The following is an 18,671-nucleotide window of genomic DNA, read 5'->3' as shown; positions in this document are numbered from 1 at the left end:
CCTGTGGTGTGCGAGATATCTCCATCTTCAAACGCAAACTGGCAAGAATCTCGCTCTCGTGTGTGGGAGGCGAGATAAGGAGAGTTCAAGCCAGTGCGGTGAGGAGTGGGTCAACTAGTGACTTCTAGCAACTCCAGAGGCGCGGACGGCCGAGGCAAGTCGAGGGGGAGCGAGAGCGGCGGGCCTGGCGTGATGCAGGGCGAACCAGTCGCTTGCTAACTCCCACAGCGAGCGGGCTGCCATGTATGGTTGGAGGAGTCTGGTGGAATGTGGAACGTGGAATGTGGAACATCATCCTGGACTTTCATATCTAGGTAGTGTCCATGCATTAGTAATCCACACACACACACACTTGAATCAACACACGTTAGTTAGTTAATGTGTGGAAATAAAGGTTTCTCAGAATTCCCTTGAAATATACTTTCTGTGTATTTTATATGTGTTCCGTTCTCCGTCACTTACCGTAACTATCCTTTTTGTCAGGTTATCTTCTTGTAACTGGGAGGGGAATATTACTGGCAAGGTTAGATGGATACAGTGAAAAAGTGGGGACGTAGAATTAGGGGAAATAGAGATCAGCCAACCCCACTAGACTCAGAATTTTATGAGTGGGTTGAAACATCAAATAAAAGTGCTCAGACATATAAAATGAGTGAAAGACACATTGAGGATCAAGGTGATGAGGATATTTCTGAAGGACAGGATGAGGATTTGAACGTTTTGCATTTGCGTTCTGGTCATAATTATTCAACTGTCCCAGAGCAATCAGGTAGATCCAAAATGGCCCCTAGTCTTGCTAATGAGGGTATTCCTAGTGAAGAGACTGTGGAAGTTGAGACTACAACAGTACCTTTGGTCACTCAGGATATGCAAAATCCAGTCATTAGTGATAGTACTACAACAACTCACATACCTGTGTATACTTCAGATGTTTTCAGTACACCACAAGGTTTTGGACAGAATTTATTTTCTGTTCCTTATTCAAATGCATGGGGTATAAACACAGATGGTATTGGCATGCGAACCCAGAATCCTAATCAATGGGGCATGAATACTAATATTGGCATGCAAACCCTGGGCCCTTATCCAAATACCTGGGGCATGACTAACAATATGGGCGTGCAAGGTCAGACTAACCCTCCTCCTTTGTGGCAGATACCTGTACCTAATCTGGCTACTGATATAGTACAGCAGCATCCTAACTGTACTGAAAGTCAGGCTTTGGCGAAGGCAGGCATATGCTATGCAGAAGCTAGCAAAGCTTTGCACACTTCGGGCTGGAGAGATACAACTACTAGTTCTCAACAGCAAAGGACCAAGGCTGTTAAACCAGAGGTGAAAAGATGGTGTGTCATACATGGGCATTGTCCTCATGAAACGGACTGTTGCCCCTTTGTCATTGAAAAGAGGAAGAAACTAGGGAACCCAGCTAGTTCGGGGGAAGCTCAGGGCCGCGCGCAAAAGTAATTAAAATAGTACAATCCACTGATGCGTGTGTGGCAGCTATTACTAAGGTAGACTTATTATCTATTCCTTGGATCATAGGGAAAGGTCAAGTGTCCCTGATCGTAGATACAGGGGCATGTACAAACATTATTTCTAGTAAAGTGTTGGAAATACTTAAAAGTGAAATGCCTCTAACAAACTGGACATTATCAGCACCTGATGTAATGTTGACAGGTGTGACAGGGAGTAGAATGAAGATTGTAAGCCAGGTGCCATTGACATTGAGGGCAGATAAACGATCTCCTGTGTTACGTGCTACGTTTTATGTGGTTGAAGATTTTCCTCTGCGAACTGATGGGCTGTTAGGCTTTGAAACCATGGAGGAGTATGATATAGTAATACACCCTCAAAGACATTCCATTTCCTTTAATGGGAAAGAGTTTGTAGGCCTTAATCCCTCAGCGACACAAACTGGAACTGGCATCCAATCAGGAGCCGTCCAACCAGTTGTGACCCCGACAAATGAAGCGTCAAGGGAGTCCCCGGATGCACACGAAGCGGATGGTATGTACTGGAAGAAAGTCAGGGCTATAGTGAGTGGTAATCACCACTTACCCAGTCAAACTGTCTGTAAAATTCCTGTCCGAGTACCTGAAGTGTCGGTGGGAACTGATGCAGCATGCTTAACTGAGACTGTAAAACATAAGGCATTGTCGCTGGAAACGACTCTGACTAGCGTTGGCCAAGACCAGAAAACGCCCCTCTTCATCGCAAATATGAGTGGTGGCGCAGTTAAGCTCAGAGATGGTTGTTATATAGGCGACTTGATGTGCTATGGTGCCCCCATAAAGGAAGTCGATGACGTGCCAGTGATCTCTCCTATAGTTACATCTCAAGCAACGACTCAGTCAGAACCCGTATGTCTGGCTAAGGAAAAACAGTTGGAGCAATATGTGAAGGTCACTGATAATGTACACCATAAAACACGACTCCTAGCCCTCCTTAGAGAATTTTCGGACGTAGTAGCACTTCCAGGAGAAGCGCTGGGTAGGACGGATAGGGTGAAGCATCATATTGGTTTGTGCCCTGGTACAAATCCAGTTTATATGCCCGCATATCGTCTACCACACAGCCAAAGGGAAGCAGTGGATGAGGAAGTTGAAAGGATGCTTCGTGATGAAGTTATCCAGCCTTCCTCCTCGCCTTGGAATGCACCACTCTTTCTAGTGCCTAAGAAGGACGGTGGTGTGAGACCTGTTGTGGATTTTCGGCAAGTGAACAAGGTAAGAGTACCGGATCGTTACCCGATTCCGCATCTCCGAGACTTACTTCTTAGGTAAGGGAAATACTGTGTTTACTTGTCTGGATCTAGCGTCAGGGTATTGGCAGGTGGAGCTGACCGTAGAGTCGCATCCCAATACTGCTTTTAGCACTCATCGTGGGAACTTTGAATTTCTCCGGATGTCTTTTGGACTGAGTAATGCTCCTTTAACATTTCAGCGGATGATAAACCAATTGTTTCGCGAGAAGTTAGGGCAAGAATTCTTAGCGTATCTAGATGACCTAATCATCGTGAGTAACAATGTTAACAGTCACTTTAACAAGTTAAAACGAGTGATGGAAACCTTGAGATTCGCAGGTCTGAAAATTAAGCTGTCAAAGTGTGAATTTCTGAAATCCAGTATTAGATTTTTAGGACACCTAGTTGATGGTAATGGCATCAAGACTGTGCCGGACAAGGTAAGGCCAATGTTAAATTTTCCTACACCACAGAACAAGGATCAGATAAGATCGTTCCTAGGCCTCACTGGCTTTTATAGGAGTTTCGTCCACAGGTATGCCATCATAGCATCACCTTTAACGACGCTACTTAAGAAGGACGCTGCATGGAAATGGGGACCCTCGGAAGAGAAAAGCTTCAACGAGCTCAAACAAGCCATGTCAGAAACACCCGTATTAGCGTTTCCTGATTATACTCAACCTTTCTATCTGTGCACGGACGCCTCAGGTCTGGGTCTGGGAGCGGTGTTACAGCAGAAGGATGAGCAATGAAAGACACATACCATTGCGTATGCTAGTAGGGCACTAAGACCCCCAGAAAAGAACTATTCGATGACACATTTGGAGACATTAGCAGTCGTGTGGGCGTTAGGACATTTCCGGGATATTGTCTTTGGCTACCGGATAATTGTTTTAACTGACCATGCACCCATACGCGACTTGTTTAAAGGAAAAAACTTGCACGGTAAGGTTGCACGTTGGTTTGGCAAGGTAATGAAGTTTGATCCAGAGGTCAGATATTTACCAGGCCGTCAAAATGTCGTAGCCGACGCGTTGAGTAGAAACATTGCTGCTACCATAGCCAAGGATGTTGCTCTTGCTGAGTATTCCTCAGACACGGAAAAAGCGGAACAACGTAATGATGCGATGTGGTCTCAAGTCATCTATGCCTTGGAGACTGGCGACGAGAGTTGTCTACCTGAACTCCCAGTACCAGTGACTCACTTCCATCTTCAACAGGGTCTTTTGTATAAGCAACTCCCAGGGAAGGACACTGCATATCAGTTGGTTGATCCTGCTACCTTACAGCAAGCCGTGCTACAGTTAGTTCATGATGTACCTCAAGCGGGTCATCCCGGTCGCGATAGATGCATATGTGAGGCGAGAAAGAAATACTATTGGCCGACCATGAGGAAGGACATAGAAGCCCACGTCAGTCAATGTGTCAAATTGCGTGGAAATACGAGGAACGACAGGACTTCTGACTCCCATCTTAGAGTATCCTCTACCAGAAAAACCCTGGGATACAGTCTCCATTGATCTCTTAGCGTTGCCGAGAAGTCGTCAAGGTTCAAGTTATGTACTGGTGGCAGTGGACCATTTCTCACGATTCACTGTTTTAGCACCTTTACAGATGAAACCTTCAGAGGAGGTGGCGCACACTTTTGTGACTTCAGTGATATGTCCATACTCTACACCCAAGGTATTGCTCAGCGATAATGGCAGTGAATTTTGTAACCAGGTGTTACAAGAAATCTGTTGTATGTATGGAGTAAAGTAAGTTTTTGTAACGCCTTACAGTCCTAAGAGCAATGGCCTGGTGGAGAGAACACACAGGAAGATACTGGAAGTCTTGAGACCAGTAATAACCTCAAATCAAGATGACAACTGGGAAGACTGGTTATCACATGTAGCGACGACCATCAACTCCTCAGAAAATTCATCAACTGGGAAGTCTCCTCATTATATCCTTTATGGAGAAGAGAAAGTGTTACCCTACGATTTGTTGGCTGGACCTCCTACTCCAGTATACAACGAAGAAGACTACGCAAAGGTACAGTTGTTGAAATTCCAACGTATACACAGTGAAGTACGGAAAAGATTAAAAGCCTCAAGAGCGGAGATGATGGCGAAACAACACAAAGGTAGTCAAGAAAAGACGTTACAGGTAGGCCAGAAGGTCATGATCCACAACCCTGAGAGAATTTCCAAGCTCAGACCTAAGTTCCGCAGACCATATACTGTTGTGGAACGAGTATGTGGAAATACTTATAGAATAAAGGATGAAGCTAATGGAACTCAGGAGGTAGTACATGCTGATAGGATCAAACTAGCAAGTCAAGAGCTAGGCCTAACTAACCCTGCGTCTGATGTGTTGTCCCCTCTGTCTTCGTCACAGACTATGTCGTCGTCCGTACCTGTCCCTAACCAAGAGTATTGCAGCAAGCTACGATCCCACAACGAGTGATTAAAGGAGTATCTTCTCTTGCAGAAAAAAAAAAAAAAATGGGGCTGTGGATCATACTCCTCATGCGTTGCTTGGGGTGGACCTATGGAAAGACGTTGGACACGGACACGACTGCGTCAATGCCAGGAGCACTGAAGAGCCCACTTGGAGAAGTCGAGGTAGTGGAAGATGCAGTATGCGTCTACTATCCAATGGAAGGCTATCTCCAAACGCCAGATATTATCAAGGAGGTCTCCAAGGGCTTGTCGAATCTCAGACAGCAACTGTTGGAAGTGGGAAAGATGTTTAATCGAAACCTACGATTGACGAACTCTGACACTGAAGCTTTGGAACGAACCTTGCATGGAATTGTTGAGCTTCAGAATAGGCATATAGACAGGCTCACCGACAGGCTCACTAACTTGCATGTTGCTTTACCTAACGTACACTCTGATCTTTCCAAGCATGTCCATGCACGTACTAAGAGAGGACTTGTGGATTTTCTAGGAATCCTGTCTCAACAACTCTTTGGCACGGCATTAGATAAGGATGTAGTGCAATTGGGTAGACAGATGCATGACTTGACACTGGCCGTTAAAGCCAATAATAGATTAATCGTGCATGTGTATAAACAGTTAGATGAGTTCACTAACAAGGCTAACGAGATAATTAGGACTACCAACCATCTAGTAGAGCTTGTAAACAACATCCAAATTAACCTACCAACCCTAGCTAACTTGGTGTTATTCGATGAGTACTTACATGCTCTCGACGAGTCAACCACTGCTTTGGAGAAGCATGCAGCCAATATGGTGGACGGCTTAATCGATGCAAGTTTGAACAGGGTTAATGCTTTATTGCTGCCTACTAATATACTAACAAATGCACTTGATATAGCTATGTGGAAGCATGGACTTATGCCACTCTTTGATCTGAGTCAACTGGAATATTATTACCCATTGTTAGAGGCCCAGTTGACCCTTGAAGGCATCCTGATATTGGTACCTATGAGGAATGCTGTAACATACCAGGCATGGCGGTTCATTTCCTTCCCTTTTGCTACTGCTAATAATACACTTGTTGTTATTGAAGAGGGTCCAGAGGTGCTAGTTGTCTCAGATGACAAGAAATATGTAGCAGAAACGACTGTGGATGAATTTGAGAAGTGTAAGGCCTCATTTCTTGATCTCCATGTATGTCCTGCTTTCCATATTGTCTTCGTACCATTAAAGGTAGAGGAGTGTAAGAGGGCCTTGTTGGACACAAATACTTCCTCTGCTCTGCAACGTTGCACCTTCCAAGCCATTCAGTTGAAGTCAGTTTTCCATGCTCATATTCATGCGAAACAGTACTTTTACTTTCCTGAGACAGAGGACGTAACTGTGACTTGTGCCTCGCAGAATCAATTCCTTACAGTAAAGGGGTATTATGTTGCACCTGATTTTTGCGAGTTACACAGTAAAGAGATAGCAGTTCTGCCTAGCAAGCATCATCTAGCTTTGTCAGTGAACTTCTCATCCCAGTTACGACCCTTTTTACCTTCATTTAATGTTACTTCCTTGAATGTGAACAGGCTGTCTCATGTATAAAGGAGCTTACCTTCCTCTCCCACCTGAACAGGACTGATTTAGAGCCTTATGTACTGTCCTATCTTCCTTCATACCTTTCTCCTTCCTATTTTGGTCCTGGCATTGGTCTTCTACTTATTGTGGTCTTGTCCTGTGTTTGTGGTTTAGGCTACTATTTAAGGCGCCAATGAAGGAACCCACTGAGACCACGTGTCCGTACTCGCGGATTGCAAGTGGATGTTCCTGAATAGTTAGCTACCCTACACTCTGGTTAGGTTACACGGTAGTTAGGACAACAATGTCGACGAGGACGTCAATGGTGTGGCTGAGCGATGTTCTGGTGTCAACATCTTTTTCAATATGAAGTTGTAGTATCACACATTTTTACATAATAATTTTTGAAGCTGTTTAATCATAATTAACAGTGTGTAATGAAGTGCGAATGATGAAAAAACAAATATCATTTCGCTGTTAGCTGTGGTATAGAAAGAAGGTGTATGGCAGACCATAAGTGCCACCCTGTTTCAATTATAAAATGAAGTTTAGGAGAAGTGAAAAGATATCTGAATAGTGCGTAAGTGTAAAGTCCTGGGGAACCATTTATTATGTTGGTATATGTGAATGCACTTAATGCCATTTAATAGAGGTGTATAATGTGCTAATAGAGTTGTCATTTATCTCTACTTTTTGCATAAGCCCAGAGTATATGTAAATGCTTGGCACCTCACTTTAGCTGACCTCAGCACTGCGCCCTAGACGGCTCGGTGAGCGTACAGCGTCAGAAGACGTTTTATAGTTATCAAGGGAGGTGGTATCGCTCTTACATATCTCTCGGGTCCCAGTTATATTATTCTGTACCCAATAAAGAGAGATTTAATCTGCTCATTTCTGTCACCTTACGCTACCACTTAATAACAGACCAGCTTCCACCTTCTAGTGGCAGAGGACCTTTGGTGGGAAGTGTCGGGCAGTGACGGCGAGTAGCTGACGTGTACTACAGACAGTGTCGACGATCCAACACGGTGGTCTAGTTATACTAAAACAGCAGAACACATAATATGAAGTCAACTGCTACTCCATAACGGCTACATTAAATTGGTGGCCAGCAGTGCGACGATACATTCTATTGGTGCTAGCGGTGGCACGATATTTAGTGCTAGCAGTGTATCGATACACGGACATGGACACAGAGTTAGCCTTTAATACAAATGTTTATAGTTACACTTAGGACATAGTATTCTTCACTTACACTTGGATAATAAATTATAATATTGTGATACCCATATTCCGTTTATAGGCAGAATTGATATTATATATATTAAGTCTGATGCACTAGGGGAGGACAGGGCCAAGAGTTAGGGGAGTGAATACTTTTATAAATGGGTAGGGTGCAGGTCGCGACACTTGATGGAGTCACTTAGTCGCGTTACACTTATTCACAGGCTTTTGATTCTCCCGCGCACCCTGGTCTTAGCCTATGATTTCTATAAGTTCTTTTGTCTAGAATTTAGGATATTTCCTATTCTGCCGGGTATTGGGCCTTAGTAGGTTATTGGTAACTTTGTCACTTGTATTATTCTGGCCCTCACTTTGTCACTGGTCACTATTATATTCCCATCTCGACAGTTCATGACACAAGAGGCATTCATGTCACTATATACCCATGTTTCCTAGGTATAATCTGCTGCTGTGCCCGGGCGTGAAGGGGAGGCCCTACGGGGAGCCTTCCTGAAGGGGGCAATGCACTGCCCGGGTCTCAGTCTGGGGGCTCGACCAGGGAGGAGGCCCTCGTACGGAGACTCGTCGGTGGGGTGCAGGGAGGCCCTCCGGTCTGGGGGCCTCGACCTGAATGGTGGCCCTTGGGACTAGGGCCAAACAGCTGTAGGAGGCGGGCCTGTCGCCTCTGGCTCCGGTGAGAGAGAGAGCCTGGGTTGCCCGGGCCTGGGGGCTGCTGGTCGGGCCTGGGGGTCCTGGGGCTGCTGCCGCCTGTAGGGGGAAGCGCCGACAGGGGTGAGCTGCGGCACCTTCTCCGTCGGGTGTCCACCAGGGGCAGGGACCTCCCAGGGGTAGGTGGTGGGGCCTGGATCAGGCCAAGCCACCACTCCAGCAGCACCTCCTGGGAAACACTCCTATAAGGGGACAAAGGGCATCCCACGCAGCCGAGAGGAAAGGGATCAGCCGCGCAAGGGACTTCCTCTGTCAAGAGGGCCTTCGGAACCACGAATGAAGGGCGTACAGTGGCCGCTCCTTCCCCTTCACGTACAGTGGCCGTGAGCGCGGTTTCGTGACTCCTAGGGCCCGCAGCTGAAGGGTGTACAGTGGCTGCTCCTTCCTGTGCACGTACAGTGGCCGTGCTGGCGGTGCTGCTCCCGAAGGAGGAAAAGGCAGGAGAGGGGTGCATGGAGGCCACGCCCTCCCCGGACCCTACAGAGGCCATAGCCATGGGTCTGTCTACCCTGGTACGTACAGCGGCCATAGCCGTGGGCCTACCTGCCCTCTGGGAAGCAACTGAAGGGCGTACAATGGCCGCTCCTTCCCCGTCACGTACAGTGGCCGTGAAAGCGGTGTTGCTCCCATAGGAGGGAAAGGCAGGAGAGGGGTGTACAGAGGCCCTCTGCAGTACATACAGAGGCCGTAGCCGTGGGTCTATCTACCCTTGTACGTACTATGGCCGTAGCCATGGGCCTGCCCGCCCTTTGGGAAGCAACTGAAGGGCGTACAGTGGCCACTCCTTCCCTGTCACGTACAGTGGCCATGAGCGCAGTGTTGCCCCCATAGGAGGGAAAGGCAGGAGAGGGGTACACAGAGGCCACGCCCTCTCCAGTACGTTCAGAGGCTGTAGCCATGGGTCTATCTACCCTGGTACCTACTATGGCAGTAGCCTTGGGCCTGCCTGCCCTTTGGTAACTGAAGGGCGTACAGTGGCCGCTCCTTCCCCATCATGTACAGTGACCGTGAGCACGGTGTTACCTGGGACTGACTCTAGTTCAGTCCCACCCCGACTCTGGTGAAGGCTGCCCTGCTCGCAGGGTCGTTGTCTCTTCCCGCTTACCTGGTGTTGGGACAGTTGTGGGGAAGAGGGACTCAGGACAGGAGTGTCCCGGTGACCCTCTTGTTCCGGCTCAATAGCCCCGCCGTGGTGTCCTCCTGGGGTGGGGGTGTGATAGCAGCTTGGTGGTGGGGTGGGGAGTGGCGTGGTGGGTGGTCTGGTGGCGGCGGGTATTTTAAAGATAAACAGCCCCTTCCGGGCCATTACAGAGGACAGTATAAACATGGATAGGATAGGTAGGGTAGGAACAGGCAAGGATGGGAGATGGGCTAGTATTTTAGTAAAGGAGAAAGGAAGAATAGATGGACCAGGGCCGGTCCTTCCTATACGCTCACTACACTCAGTGCGTAGGGCCTCCGATTACTGGTGGGGCCTCCCGTCCTCAGGATGTGTATTAAAAAATAAGTAATTGAATCAAAATTTTAAAAAATAACAGTACGTCGAGAATGGTGCTACATTTGATTAACTGGTTCCACGTGCATGAACGTTGTAGCCTATAAACAATAACTGAATAATTGCAGGCAAAAATTATATTAGTCTTTTAGAATAACGAAAAATAGTGGTAAATAGGAATTTGTTTAGTGGGATTTAACATTAAATTCTGAATGCAATACTGAGTGCTGCACTGCAGGAGATCAGCCGAGTCGCTGACAGTGTTGCCACACGTACGATATTTAATTATCGTATGTTTTACGATAACATTGCCTATGGAACGATGTACGTACAATTTTCTATTATCGTACAGATTGTACGATAATTTTGGGTTGAAAGCTAGCATGTTAGTAAATTTTGTAGCCACACATTCTAATGCTGTATGTGAAAGAGTATTCAGCCAAGTTAATCTTCTCAAAACCAAGCTAAGAAACAGGCTAAAAACCATAATTGTAAATGGAGGTCTCCTTTCATCAGAATGCCTAAAAAATTGACGAGGGTCAAGTGTCAGTTACTCACTCTAAAAATATGCGTGCACGCATAGCTAATCATGCACAGTTGTTCCACAGTTTGACAGATGAGGATCTTAAAGGCTAATGTAATGGTGATCACTGAAAATACTTTTTTTCTTTTTTAACGGTGTTACGGAGTTATTATCTGCAAGAGTTGGCACATATCTATGAATTATCTATTTAAGTTCTATGGACTGCATTCTGCTGGTATACTCCATTTCACCGTGTCTGGCACCATCAGTGATGTCCTCAACACCTATAGCATTGATAAAGCTCCCAGCACTGGATATACCTTTCTGTATTGCCTTTATATAGGTTTTCAAGGTAATATAAAAGAGGCTTACCTATTGCAGAGGATTTACATCAACAGTACAGGCGTTGAGAACATCACTGATGGTGCGTGACTCGTGAAAATGAGAATAGGTTACCAGACGGCCACAGATAATGTTGAGTGACGGCGTGATAAATTCGATTACTTACAGTGCATGTCTTGGTGTGTTCCCAGTATTTTGTCTTCTTACCTCATTTCACTTCTACTTATCCCTGGCTATGGCTTCTAAGAAAGATGCATGTGTCAGTGGTGATGTCAAGCGTAAACACCGGTCTATTCCAACAAAATCAAGCCTCCTTGATTTTGGTTAATTGGTCCGCCATGCTACCGCAAAGACTAAACCCCCTAATAACCAGATACAGCGACGTCATAAGGAGGGCGGGGGAGGGCTGGCCCGCCCGAGAAATTTTTTTTCCTGCCCAGTTCCGTCACTTTGCACATATGGCAACGTTACCCTGTGTTTAGTTTGGCAACGCCGCGCAGTAGTGAGCCATAGGTCATATAGTTTTCGCTGCCTTAGCTTAAATAAATATAAAAAGGGGCCATACCACTGTCTTTACTTCGTCACTCGTCTGCTGAGAGAGAGAGAGAGAGAGAGAGAGCTTGAAACAGTATAAAATAATAACATGCAGGGTCATCAATAAAAAGTGAGTATGCAAGGAAGATACTCTCTACACTTTGCTAAAATTAGTTATATGTTGATTTAATGAAAATGCGGTACGTCTTAGAGGTGGTACATGACTGTTCGTTGAGAACACTTATCAGTAACATGTTGTAGGCCTATACTACTTTACCTGTCATTTCTTGTCATTGCTCCCAGACGTACGATTCAATCAGCTGTGTTTACAGGAGAGAGAGAGGTTAATGACCCATAATATTTTATCACCTAAAACGTTTTTCATGATCATTCTTAAGGGTTAACCTTGGTAATTTCTGCTGCAAGCTGGGAAATATTGGTATCAATGATGCCTGAATATCAATGTTTCATTAGACATTTTTTTAGGTATATTTGTCAGGTTAGATTTCAGATTATTTTCTTGTTTTTCTTAGGTATATTAGTAAAATCATTTGTCAGGTTAGATTTCAGATTATTTTCTTGTTTTTCTTAGGTATATTAGTAAAATCATATGTCAGGTTACATTTCAGATAATTTTCATGTTCTCATGTCCTTTATTTCATGTTAAGTATGCTTGAAGGGTTTTTGTATTTGATGAAATGCAAAGCTTTATTTGGTACAGTATAATCTTTATTAAATGTTAAACACCACCAGGCACCATATGCTATTTCCCATGTGCTGATGACAGGCATTGGGTCAGACATGAGACATTATAGACCATTGTGTGCAAAATAAGTAAATCAAGAAAAACAAGGAATTAAAAAAATAAACTCAATATATTCTATTTGGTAATAGCATTGGGCTGGGAACACATTTGCTGATCTTCAGTGAGGGACTGAATGTAAAATAATGATTGGAAAATAAGCAATTATTGTTGTCATATTAAGGGTCTACTTTGTTGTTCGTGAATAATCTCAGACAGTCTGTGCAACTGACCCAGTGATGCGCCATTGCCGATTGTAAACACAGCTGATTGAATCGTACGTCTGGGAGCAATGACAAGAAATGACAGGGAAAGTAGTATAGGCCTACAACATATGTTACTGATAAGTGTTCTCAACGAGCAGTCATGTACCACCCCTAAGATGTACCGCATTTTCATTAAATCAACATATAACTAATTTTAGCAAAGTGTAGAGAGTATCTTCTCTCTCTCTCTCTCTCTCTCTCTCTCTCTCTCTCTCTCTCTCAGCAGACGAGTGACGAAGTAAAGACAGTGGTATGGCCCCTTTTTATATTTATTTAAACTAAGGCAGAGAAAACTATATGACCTCTATGTCTCTATTATTCTTTCAATCCATGTAAAATATGATAGTCAGGTATTATATTTATAGTCAAGCATAAAAAAAGTAAATAATTGTGATGAATACTAAACCTGGCATCCGATATGGCTCACTGCTGCGCGGCGTTGCCAAACAAAACACAGGGCAACGTGCCATATGTGCAAAGTGACGGAACTGGGCAGGAAAAAAAATTTCGCGGCCCGCCCCGGGTGACAGCCATACGGGGTGCCATTTAGCCGAATGGTAACTTTTTCATTTCATTTGCTGTCATTAGCATCAACAGAGGGCTTGGGAAGTGTCTCAACTATGATGATGTAATAGACGACTTCGCCTCAAGAAAATGCAGGAGGGTGAAAGTCTAAATTAATCGCTAAAATTCCTTGTGTAATAATAATAATACTCATTATCACAATTTATGTTATAATATTAGAATCTTCACACTTTCTGTGAATTATGATTTCTTATATTTGAGAGCCTACAGCGTTTCGGTGTAAATTCCAGAAATATTACCGATTATAAAGGTATTTTTACTGATGTTACATGTTTTTGTTTCAATATTGTTATTACAAACAATATGCAACTATTAAACATTTTAGCTATAAATTTTTCTTTTTCTAATAGTGGTAATTCATAATCTTACATAATATATAATGCTGTAGCTTTTTTGCCACTACGGAGTTATATGGCAATGACCATTTCTGTTTTTATGTATCTGAGTAATAATTACTTACAAATTATAGTTTCACACAAGGTATCATTATATTATTTTTATTCAAAGAATAAAAGATTATACAGAGCAAGTTTGTTACTTTACATTGCTCAGGATAAGTGTAGGCCTATAACTTGAGGGGTGAATATATAGGACAGGGGGAGAAATGTAAATAAAGAGTGGAGGGGGGGCTCTAAAAGAGATCCAGCATTGCGCCTTAGAAAAACTAGGACCGGTGTCATATGCACAGAGTGACTATGCAGTAAGTTACCGTTCCCTTCCCTATTTAACCTGAATTAATCTAACCTAACCAAACCTAAACTAACTTAACCTAGCCTTATCCTATATCAACCTAACCTAAATAAACCTAAGTTAAACTAACCTTACTTCACGAAATGACTGATTTCACTGTCCGCCTGTGACATACATATGTATATTTATTTATATATATTTATATATCGACCCGTAGTTACATATAGGTTGATAAGACATCCAGCTATCTCCATGACATATATTTCATGAAATGTTGGTGATAAATGGCACAATACTTGAGATAACATGCAGATACTCTCAGCACAGCAACTAAAAGGGAACTCGGCGCATACGCACTTAGCGGAACGGTAACTTCCTGCAAAAAGCCATTCCGTGCATACGACACCGCCACTGAGATGGACGGTCAGCAACAGTGCCACAAGGAAAATAAATGACTAGCAGGAGTTGTGCGTGTCCAGAGAGGGGGCAGAGGGTCAGCAGCGAAGGGTGTGACAAGGCTTGCACGGACAGTAGGCTATAGAGAAGAAAAAAACAGTATCAAATAAATGCCACGGTAGTTTGCAATTTGATTAGGTACCCATTAAAACATTTTCTGCAATGCTGGGAAAGAAGAAAATGAAGAATCTACATGGGTAACTTTAGAAAAAGTGGAAACTTAGTCGTCCACCCCGACTTCCTTTCATTGTATTGCTGTGGAACTAAGTCAATAATGGGACATTTGGTGTGTGTGTATATATATACATGCACACACACACACACACACACACACACACATATATATATATATATATATATATATATATATATATATATATATATATATATATATATATATATATATATATTGTTACGGAACAGAGAAAGATAATGTACACTTTAAGTGAGAATACTAAAAATCACTACTGTCCCGTAAAGTTCCAGGTTCAAAACAAAAGAGTTAGGTAAAATTACAAGTTAAAGTTTAATGCTCAAACTAACAACAAAACATTCAGAACTCATAAGGATAATGTAATGGCAAAAAACAGGTTAAATATATGGTTAACTGCAATAGCCTCTATTAACACGAAATTAGCATGAGTAAATTTATCTAAGTCAGCCCTGTTAAAATGAAAATACACTGGGTAATGCTCAGTAAATGCAAGGATAAATTATTACAGATACAAAATATTATTAATGATGACTGACATAAAGAACCCAACATGAATTACAAAAACTTCACTAGGCCTACAAATTAAACTTATGCTATACAGTACAAGAACAAAATGCAACAACACTTATACTCAAATTACACAGCTGCTAGATGGTTGGAGACTTCCTGAGCACTCAATAATAACTGTCCAGGGGAGGACAGAGATGTGAACAAAATGAGGAGCAGATCTAAGTGGCAATAATGCAGAGACTGAGCTCATTGTATAGGGGCCGGCAGAGCTTGATACAACTTGTAAGAAGGACGCGCAAATGAAGCCATGGGGACAAAGAGTTGACAATCCCGCACTGAACAACAGAAAGGACGACTTACTCTACTATAACGGTAGAAGGGGGAGACTGAGGCAGAACACGCTCGTGATCAAACATGCAGCATACTGTGCGTTAAAATTACACAAAGGATGATGAAATCATAGGCTATGTAACACCTCCCCACAAAGAAAAAGAAATTTACAAAGGAAATTTCTTATTACTCTAAAACAATCTGTCTAAAGTCTAGATAAGCAATCTGCAATAATATTTTCTTTCCCCTTGACATGTTGTATGTCTAATGAATACTCCTGAAGAAGTAGACTCCATCTTGTCAATCTCTGATTTTTATCTTTAAACTTACTAAAGAATTTCAGTTGGTTATGATCGGTATAAATGACTATGGGGTCAAAACCAGAACACAAATAAAATGAAAAATGCTGTAAACCCAAAATCAAGGCCAAAAGCTCTTTCTCCATAGTTGAGTAGTTCTTTTGAGGTGGAGTGAACTTCTTACTGTAATAAGATACAGGGTGTTCAACACCCTGATCATCCTCTTGCAGCAAAACAGCCCCAGCTCCTGTTTCACTTGCGTCAACAGCCATCTTAAAAGGCTTAGCAAAATTTGGAGTAGCGAGCACTGGCTGACTTAATAGGATAGCTTTAAGTTTGTTGAAAGAGGATTCACAGTTATCGGTCCATACAAATTCAACTCCCTTTTTCAGTAGGTCTGTAAGTGGTGATACAAGAATAGAAAAGTTAAGAACAAATCTCCTGTAATAACCTACCATTCCCAAAAATCTTTGTAGCTCTTTCCTACTTTTAGGTCTGGGAAGATCACTTATAACCTGAACCTTAGCTCCTGGTGGTGCAACATGTCCATCACCAATTACATACCCAAGGTACTGAACTTTAGCTTGACCAAACTCACACTTTGATAAATTAGCTACAAGATTAGCCTGAACTAAACGCTCAAGAAACTTACTGACATGGCATAGGTGATCTTTCCAGTTGTCACTGAAGATTAATACATCATCAATATAAACAACACACCCTGCCAAACCCTCTGTTACAACATTCATGAGCTTCTGAGATGTGGCTGGTGCATTCTTCATGCCATATGGCATTACAGAACATGCAAAAGTCTTTCCTAGTTTTACAAAACATGAGATCTCCCTAGCACGTTCAGTCATACGTACATGCCAGTATCCCTTTAACAAATCAAACTTACTTATGTACCTAGCCTTTCCGATCTTGTCTATGCAATCTTCCACGCGAGGGAGAGGGTAAGTGTCTGTTTTGGTTATCTGATTAACACGTCTATAGTCGATGCAAAGCCGCTGTGACCCACCTGGCTTAGGGACTAGAGTGACAGAAGAACTCCACTCGCTCTGACAGGGCTCAATCATCTTGTGGTCCAACAGGTAGTCAAGCTCCTTCTGGATGAGAGGAACTTTCACTGGGTTCACACGGTAAGGAGGCAGTTTAATTGGCTTTGCATCTCCAATATCGACATCATGCATCAACACAGTGGTTCTTCCTGGAGTGGCACGGAACACTTGCGGGTACTCCTGCAGTAATGCCGAAAACTCCTGCATTTCCTCGGGAGGTAGATGAGAAAGCTTAGTCTGGAGATCATTCATGATATCAAGATTCTTCCCCAAACTATCACTCAGGCTCATACTGCATGGGAGAGCTTCACTTGCAGACTCGGGTGGAATAGCTACAGTGCAGACTGGATTATTTTCGTCCCACCTGTGATATAACTATAGCATGTTGATGTGACATAGTTGCTTGTTCTTTCTACGATCTGGTGTGGCAATGACATAGTTGACATCACTGAGTTTCTTCTCCACGAAATAAGGACCACTAAACTTGGCTTGAAGAGGTTGCCCATGAACTGGTAGCAGAATCAAAACCTGATCTCCTGGCTGAAAGTGGCGTAACCTGGACTTCTTATCATACCAAGTCTTCATCTTCTCCTGAGCAGCTCCTAAATTCTCTCTCGCCGGCTTTAAAACAGTGGACAGCTGTTCTTTGAACTTCATCACATACTCCAGCAGGTTGATGTCATCTTCCTCCGACAGCCAGCATTCCTTGAGTAACTTAAGGGGTCCTCTTACTTCATGGCCAAACAGTAGTTCAAAAGGTGAGAAGCCCAGTGATTCATTTGGAGATTCTCTTGCAGCAAATACAACGAATGGAAGACCTTTATCCCAGTCTTTCTGATGTTCCAAACAGTATTTCTTGAGCATCGATTTGAGTGTTTGATGATATCTCTCCAACGCTCCTTGGGTCTGGGGATGGTAAGCTGAAGATGTGATCTGGGAGATGCCCAACTCTTTCAGAGACTGCTTGAAAACATTTGACATGAAATTACTTCCTCGGTCTGACTGTACCTCCTTGGGCAGACCAAACTTTGTGAAGAACCCTAGCATTTCCTTAACCACGTTCTTTGCTGAGATATTTCTAAGTGGAATGGCTTAAGGATAACGAGTAGCCATATCAATCAGGGTCAACACATAAGAAAATCCTGAAGAAGTCTTAGGAAGAGGGCCCACAATATCCACCAACACACGGGTGAATGGCGCCTCAAAAGGAGGAATGGGAACTAGAGGAGCAACCTTTTCGGTCTGATTACACTTCCCCACAACTTGACAGGTGTGACAAGACTTACAATACCAGGAAACATCCCTGAAGATACCTGGCCAGTAGAAGTGTTTCAAAATGCGTGCCACAGTCTTCCTCACTCCAAGGTGTCCTGCCAAACTGGAATCATGTGCCACTCTAATGATATCCTGCCTACAAACACGAGGGATGACAACTTGATGTACAACCTCCCATTCACAGTCGGCTGATGCTGTTGGGGGTCTCCACTTCCTCATAAGTACTCCTGACTTTATATAATAACAAGTAGAAGCACCAGCTGACTCTTCCTCACTGCAAGCAGAGTTAGCTAGACCTTTCAACTCAGGGTCAGCAACCTGCAACTCAACCAACTCTTGATGAGACAAATTATCAACACTACGAGGTACTGCCTCATCTGGTGAGTGGTCCAAATTAGCAAGAAAAGTGTCAGCTAGGATAACATCATCATCATCATTATCCTCTAAATCACCAGTAACTTTAGACTTAGCCCTAGTGACAGCACATGCAGGGAACACATCAGGGACATCGCAATCCCGGGTCGCAGCCACTGGCTCACTAGACAACTGAGGAGCTGGACACACTTGACTTCCACCAATATCATTTCCAAGTAAGAAAGTTACA

This window comes from Coenobita brevimanus, chromosome 44 (assembly GCF_032717465.1).
Source record: "Coenobita brevimanus isolate Jiangsu-jjx chromosome 44, ASM3271746v2, whole genome shotgun sequence".
In the NCBI taxonomy this organism is placed as follows: Eukaryota; Metazoa; Arthropoda; class Malacostraca; order Decapoda; family Coenobitidae; genus Coenobita; species Coenobita brevimanus.
The sequence above is the reverse complement of the archived record's forward strand: the minus strand, read 5'-3'. Positions refer to the sequence as shown.